Genomic DNA, 7,864 nt, shown 5'->3' with positions numbered 1-7,864 from the left:
TTAAAGAAAGCACAAGGTTAAAGAAGATTATGGAGCTCTTTTGTTTCCTGTCGAGTAGCTGCTATTTGCTTTCTGACCCTTGTGATTAGATAAAAGGAAGAAAGCCCTTGAAAAGGTGACTTAGGTGTATTCAGGGCCATGGAAATTAGAGCTGCTGTTCTGACAAGCATGAGATACTGGACCTAGTGCTGAGCAGAGGGCACCAGGGACTAATCCCCCACCTGATGCCACCAAGAGCAAGGCAGCTCTGCCTGGGGCACCCCACAATTCCCAGATCTCCACCTTTCCCTCAAAAAGCTGGTGCTGTTCTGTCTGTGACAGGGGGGCAAGGCTAATTGCATGGCCTTGGTGCTGGAGAACAGCTACGAGCAGAGCTCCCCGAGAGCACTGCCTGCTCTTTACACTCATTATCATTAGCCCTGCCTTTCCAGACGGGATGGATGGACAACCCCACTGCCTCGAGAGGGTTTTGTGCACAGACCTGGGCGCTGATAGAGAGCAGAGCTCTAACGGGGAGGAGGGCAGGGCCTGGGCTTCTCTTGATTGAGTGTTAATGGGTCCCAACTGGGAGATAGGCTCAGCTGGGTGCCAATTACCCTAATTGATAAGAAGCTCTGATGGGAGCCTTGGAGGAAGCTGGCTCCTTACCGAACTTACTAAAGGGAGGCTGGAAAAGGAAATGGCTCTTGTTGGAAAAGCTCTGGTTATTGATTTCTTTTTTTTCTGTTGTTGTTGGTTGCTTGGTGGTGTTTGTTTTGGGTTTTTTGGTCATGATTTGGAAATGTGCTATTAGGCAAGTGGAAGAATTGACAAACAGAACCAAGAAAGATGTGTTGTGGGTTGAGGTTGCAATGAAACAAGCAGAAATACCCAGAAGAAGGTTTCCCAAAAGCAGGTAAGAGAAGGGAGCTATAGCAGGGCTTCCTGATGGGTGTCTGCTTGTTCAAATACTTGTAAGGAAAAACCAGAGCTGCATCTTCCTTCTTCTGCTCTGGTTCTCTCCCAACAAGTGAGTGGGGCTGGGAGAGGACTGTGTGGAAGCTCAGGCTGTGAGGCGGTGGTTCTGTGGCTCTGGCTCCCCCCTTGCTGGGTGGGGGCTGCGAGATGCAGAGCTGTGTGCAGGGACTGCAGGGCTGGTGTGATGGAAGGTGGGGACCCTGGGGGCCTGCAGGAGGATCTGGCTCATCCCTGTGCTAGGGGGAGGGTGCCTCTTGGAGCTTGGGCTAGCTCTGTACTCGCTGCTGTGTCAGACTGTGTGTCAGTGTTGTGTGGGGAAAAGGGGTCAGGGAGAGCAGCTTTTTGTTCTGTGTCTCTGGGCCTGCTGGCAATGCTGATGTGAGTGATGGCTTTTGCCTGATGGTTTCCTTCCTCCTGGGACCTGCTTATTACCGTTGGAATAGATGGAAATAGGAACTTCTGGTTGTCTTGGAGTCAGAGTTAACCCTTCGTAAATAAGAAGGAAACTGAGGCATGGAGAGGCTCTGCACCAAATGCAGTCCAACAAGCCTAAATTAGCTCTACTCTGCCAGGTAAATTTAGACTGTAAACACACAAGCACATGTGGTGCTGAAGACTCTTTGCTGCTGGTTTGCTGAGAATACCTGAAACTTTTCCTTTGCCTGCCAAACTGCTCCATGGCCCTGACTCTACTGAGAGGTGGTACCTTTGGTGTCTCAGTCAGAGCCCTTTAAACCCTTCCCACAAAGGGTTTTCCTTTCCTGTAGGAGGAAGGAATGCAGCAGGCATTGTACAGCCTTGCTGCAGTGCCAGACGCTGGTAATAACCTCATTAGAAGATCTCCTCTTCATCTTTCTTCCTCTCTAGGACCATAAAGCACTTGCAGATGTGAAGGCAGCTTCCAAGCATGGCTTTCCTGCTCTTTGCAGTGCTTGGGCTTGATGCAGCTCCAGGGAGCTCCTTAGAAAGCCCTGTAAAAGTATCCAAGGGATGACTGGATGTTTTAAGCTCCTTGGATTGGGTTTTCTGGCCCAGGCTTTGTGAAAGCTTTGTTTTTCTGTGATCAGCCAAGGTACCTGGGCAGACCAAAGGTGTGTCTGTCTCTGAGGCTGTGTTTTGTGCTCATTAGTACTGGCTTTGTGCATTGCACTGGTCAGTGGGGCACCTGATCTGCATCATCTTTGCCACGTGCAGGACTTGCACTGGTTTTACCCTTGTGTGCTGGGGAAGCAGGCACAGAGGGCGCTGGATGCTGTTTAACACAACATAGACACCTAAGCTCTCAGAATTAACCTGCCAATATTTTTGGAGCTGGAAAAATTTTTGTTGAAATTTTTGTTGAAATAAGGCGCGGCACTATTTTTTGTTTCATTGTATCTTTGAGCTATAACTGCACAACAAATTTTGGACTTAAGGTGGCTTTTCTGAATCCCAGCCTTAGATGATCAATATTAGAGGCTTTTGGAAAGAGAGTCAGAAGGGAGCAAACAAGCAGTGATTCTCCTCGTTTTATTCTCTCAGGTGGTGTTAAGCAAACAATGCTGGCCATAACCGTATGAATTTTATCTGTCTCTGCTGGTGAAAAAGGAAAAGCACAACAGACACCAAGGAAAGCAGCACAGCCTCATCCCCCAGTGCGTGCTGCTGACTTATCAGCTTTTAAATTGCTGACAAATGACAAGCTCCTGTAATGATCTAGTTCAGAGGGTACCTTCTTGGAGAAACACAGGGATGCTCCTGGCAGGGTCATTACTGGAAGTCGTTAATCACTGATTTGATATTCAAAGCTGATGGCGAAGTCAAAGCAGGTCAGCATGCTAATGGCCATCAGCGGTGGCAATGACCAATTTCCACAGAGTTATTGTCAGTGCAGGCAGCAATAAGCAGCTCAGAAAAGGCAATCTTTTATTTTTAAATGGGAGCCGGCATGGGGTGGGCTGTAGGGGCAGAATGAACTGCTGCCTGACAGGAGGCAGATTTGCTCCTAATTGGGAGAGGCAGCAGTCAGGAGAGGTACGGCTGGAACTCCAGGGACAAGCAACATTTCCCAGCTGAGACCTCTGCTGTCATTTTTGACAGAGGAATTAAAGATGGCAATGCTTCTGGATAGCATGAGGGAGCTGGTGTGTGTCGTGGGGGAGCACTAGCTGGGGGTGACTCTGTCCTGGGGACTGGAGGGCAGCCCTGCCCCGGTGTGGGAGGTGGGCAGAGGTGTGAGCCGTCCAGTTTAAAGGTGGAAAACAAATGCTGGGAGCGCTTGAAGTCATTGCTCAGCCATTGGCTGGGAGCACACTGTCCAGGAAGAAAACAGAAATGTCCTTTTTTATGTACAACTGCTTCTGGCAACATTAAAGACTCTCCAGAAACACTAAAGGCAGGTTTTGCTGTGTCTTCCCCTAGTCCCAAGTGGTGCCATGGAGGAACCACCTAGAACACAATTGCTGTGAACTGCTGGTTTGGCAAACATGGACAATTTGTTTTTGTTTTTGTCCGATAGTTTCCTGCTCTGTCAAAACAGCTGAGTCATTTTTTCCATGAATGTGATTTTTTTTTCAAGTGTTTTGATATTTCACTTTCTGTTTTAAACATTTTAGTGAGTGGCTTTCCCTCAGAAGTTTTCTCTTTCTTTGAAGGCGAGCACTGGTTCTGACTGGGAGCACAGTGGTGCTGCCTGGCCATGCTTCAGAGCAGTGATGGGTTCTTAGTCCTGTGCTCATGGGGGAGGGAATTCTGTGAAAATGGCAGTGAAAAATTGAAGGAAAAAGTCTGTCCCTGCCCTATAAATCTCCATGTCTAACTCCATCTTGTTATCTCAGACATTTTTCATTGTAAAAGAAAGATTCCAGCATCATAATAGGCATGCATATGACTCTGAATTATTGACTTGATGTATGTGAATCTGAGAAATCTCTAAGTTATTTCTCTGCAAAAGCACATATGGTGTGAGAACAATAGCTCTGGGAGTGGAGACAGCAGGACAAGCACTGTTTGCTCAGCCTGACCTTCACCAAAGGGGGGTTTCCATCTGGGAATGAGGCAGGAGCTTCCCCACCCCTCACTTCTCTGCCCTTGTGCTCCAGTGGCCTTTAGCTGGTGCAAGTTTTACTGAAGTGGACACACATGTACTAGGAGCTGGACTTGAGAGCAGCAATTACTTTCACATAATACCTTTGCTGTCCCTCACTTGGAGCAGATTTGAACTACTGACCTGGAGCTGAAGGTCACCATAGTCCCCTAATAGTCCCCCAAAATGGGTGGTGAGCTGCTTTCTTGCTGGCTGTGCTAAAAACCCATGGCCAGGCTGTTCCCTGCCTCCCTCAGGTTTAACCCTCTCCTAGCCCTCTTCCTTCTCCCCACCTCCTCCAGCTCTCTGCCTGCTGGGCATGACCAGGATAAAAAGAAGAGCAATGAGAGCCATATGTGGAGCCCTTTCACCCCTCTGCTGTGGCCTGTGGTGAGCCTGGCTGGGGGTGAGTTGTGCAAATCCTGGGGTCCTCTGGATTGCTTGAACCTCCAGACATGGCTTTCAGGGCATCAAATTGAGTGGAAATGTGTTTGCTGGGGAAGAATTGGCAGTGTTCAGGAGCAGAAGACCTGTAACTGGCATCCAGTTGAAGAGAACAAGGCTGCATCTGATTCCTTTCATCTTCATGTGATCCTCATGCATGTTTACCCTGCTCTGGTCCCCTGCATCTCCCCATGTGCTGACAATGACTGGTGGGAGGTGCTGGAAAGCAAATTCCCAGCATCTCTGCTGCTGCAAACAAATGGAATTACCCTTTCCCATAACACCATCTACAATCCTCTTCCTGATGTAGACTAGGAAAACCCCTCTGACATTGGGTCTTTCAGACAAGATGCAAGATCATCCATTTTCCTGTCGTTTGTGCTGCTGAGCCATAAGCCTGAAACTCCAGAAGCTAGTCTAAGACTGACATGCCCTCGGGTGGGGAGGTAAATTGAGCATGGTTAAGTTTCACTCTGTAGCCAGAGGTTCAGAGCTGAAGCTGTCTTGCCTGGAGGACCTTCAGAAACAGAGCTTGAAATGTATTTCTGAAAGGGGATCAGCCAAACCTGAAAGTATTCCTGAACAGCTCCACCTTAGCAGAGCAGGCAGGGAGTGCCTGTCTCATGTCTCTCACCTTGTCTCTGGCCAGCCGCCTTGGCTCCTTTTGGTGTCCCAGCGCTCCTGGTCTGGCCCTGACTTGGCTGTGATGGGATATAGGCTGGGTAAGGAGCAAAACAGAAAACAGTTCCCATCTGATGGCCAAGCACTGTGAATTATCAGCAGCTTCCATCCTCTTCCCAGTGATCTCCAGCAGCCACTGGGATGAGCAGTAACCCCTCAGCACTGGTGACTGCTCTTGTTCCCACTTGCTGCAAAGGTGCCACAATTTGGGCTGGACCTGCACAGTGCCAAGTCTTGTCACTGTGGTTGCATGGAGGGGAGAGGGGCTTCTCTGAGGTGTGTTTTATGAAGCCTAAAAGCCATGTCAGAGGAAGGAAAAGTGAGCTACACCCTGGTAAAATATCTTGATTTGGTGCTACCCATGAAGTGCTGTGGTCTGGTGAGCACCAAGAAGTGACAGGCGTGCTCTGGCAGCAGTGAGGTTCGTGCTGCAGAGAACTCCCACCCTGGAATGCAAGAGATTTTATGGGCACTAATAAATTAAACCTCATGTGTTGACTCTAAAAATGTGGTGGCAATGAACCAGCCTGGATTTACAGATAAGGGGAGCAGGGCACAGAGTAATGTGCTCATTTCCCTGTGCTTGCAGGGCCTTCCAGCAGTGTGGGTGGGATGACACCCAGGAGTCCACCTCTCCTGCACAGTGGGCTTTCCTTCAGGCTCTTGCTCCTTGCCAAAATGCACCCAAATATTCTCTTCCAAAGTCCTCCCTCTGATTTTCATCTAGCAGTACATGGGGTACTTGTGACTAGCCTTGGATAGGTTCCTCAGCAAAATAGGCTTGTTGTTAACCTGGAATTCTCTGTCCAGGAATTCCTCCCCAGCGGAGGAAAAAACAAGTTCTGGAAATCAGAAAAATGCTGATGACTCCATAGGTCCCACTGCCGCTGTTTTCCAGAGCTGTGGCTGCTTGGCCATCCCCCTTTTGAGGGCTGGCTGCCAGATTAGTGACAGAGTTCCTGAGGAGGGGAACACGTTCCTGCAGGTCCCACGCTGAGCAGGAGCTCTGCAAGCCTTCCACAGCTCCTCGCCAGCTGACATGGAAACACAAGAGGCACCCTTTCCCCAGATAATATTTTCTTTTTTCCTCAGTCCTCTCCCTCTTTCACAGATGTCTTAAGGACCATCCCAAGTCTCGCTTTCAGGCTCTTGGCCCTGATGAAGCAGAAGCTGCCTGCAGGCAGCTTTTGGACAGCTGGATGAAGATATCACTCGTCAAGCGTCAGCCCTCTCCAGGTAACAAATCTTTTGCTCCTGCTTTGCAGGAATGTCTCAGTCACAGGCTCACACCTGAGGCTGTCAGCCTTCAAAGCCCCTCTCCTGGGCTGACCCCCTCCCTGCTCCTGGGACAGGCAGGTGAGTGGTGCACACACGTGCTGCTCTGGGGCTTGGCCCCGTGAGCCTGAGCGGGCTCCAGTCCCAGCCAAGCAACTCCCAGTTCACCCAGGGCACTGGGGAAATCTCAGTGCAGGCCAGAAGGAATCTCATCCCTTAGAAGGGAAAAAGCTTCTGCTTCCACGTTGGAAGGCTCATTGGGATCCAGCACTGTCCCCCTCTACGAGCTGCTCTGCAAGCTCCCTGCAGATCCCTAATCCCTCCTGCCACCCCCCATCCACCCAGCTGGGATGTTCCACACAGCCCCCACTGCTGCCTCAGTCTTCTCCTCTCCCCTGCTGTATGAGAATGATATTAATAATAAATACTTTAAACGAACCTTTTTGTCCCTCAGGGTCAGGAAGTACAAGGGGCGAGCACAAGAAAGGATTTATGTGAATGTGAAGGACGTTAGTTCAGGAGGTTGGTCCTGGTCCGTGAATTAGTGCCCCTTAATGTCTTGCTACAGGGAGGTGATGACATGACAACTCGGTCATCCCGCTGTCATCTAGGAGAAAAATGAGAGTGTATTTGGGGCAGGAGTGAAGGCTGACAGTCCTGGGAGGGACCATGCCTTCCCTGCACTGCTTGGCAGCAGGACATGGGGCCAGCTGTGGAGGCTGTGACTGAACTGCCTGCTCAGATACAGGTGTGGCCTTTAGGTCCATGCCCAGTGAATTTTGGCTGGAGTGCCCCCAGAGGGATCAGGCAGGAAGGTCATATTCCCCTTGTGTGGTAACAAGGAGAGTATTTTGCCTTAGCAATCGTGTTGCAGAGGATATGTTGACCTTGTTCTGCTTTCTGGGTCTCCATAGGGCTTTTGGTTTGTGTAAAAGTGTCAAAAGCAAGCTCTGAGTACTGCATGTGCTGGGCTGTGCATGGGGAATGGGGTCTTTGAAGCACTATAATGTGTTTTTGCTAGGGAAGCCTCTCCTAGGACCAACAGGAAATATTTCTGCAGTCTTTGCCATGTGTCCCAAAGCATGAATTGCCTCCAGCACATGGGGAGGGTGCTGAAAATAGCAGCATCCAGACTTGCTTTGGGGAAAAAAAAAAAAAAAAGATACATATATATATAAAGAAATGGACACATGGTAGGCAGCAGGAGAAAGGCAGTGATGGAGCCCTTCCAGGGAAAACAACTCTGTTATGGGTTGTGGAGTAAACACAGATGTCAGGAATTGCAAGGAGCCATGGGGGTGTGCTGGGGAGGGTTTGCCTGGGGGCAGGCTGAAGGATGCTGCAGGGTGAGACAGCAAATCCCTGCTGGGGAATGAGCTCAGGGACAGCCATGGCAGCCCTGCCTGGGTCTCACCAGCTGTCCTGGCCTCTTGGCTGCCCCAG

The 7,864-nt window shown here is 49.8% G+C and overlaps 1 long non-coding RNA gene across 2 annotated transcripts in view; it reads left to right on the top strand.

The window, feature by feature from the left end:
* Positions 1-678: 678 nt before the first annotated feature.
* The window catches only part of LOC137481777 (uncharacterized), a 31,647-nt gene continuing 24,461 nt past the window's right edge, over positions 679-7,864 (top strand). For both annotated transcript variants that reach the window (XR_011003682.1, XR_011003681.1), the window contains exons 1-2: positions 679-895; positions 6,258-6,382. This is a non-coding gene — a long non-coding RNA (uncharacterized lncRNA). The remainder of the gene's footprint in view (positions 896-6,257; positions 6,383-7,864) is intronic.

This window comes from Anomalospiza imberbis, chromosome 13 (assembly GCF_031753505.1).
Source record: "Anomalospiza imberbis isolate Cuckoo-Finch-1a 21T00152 chromosome 13, ASM3175350v1, whole genome shotgun sequence".
NCBI classification, from domain to species: Eukaryota; Metazoa; Chordata; class Aves; order Passeriformes; family Viduidae; genus Anomalospiza; species Anomalospiza imberbis.
Note: the sequence above shows the minus strand (reverse complement) of the source record. Positions and strands in the feature narration are given on the sequence as shown.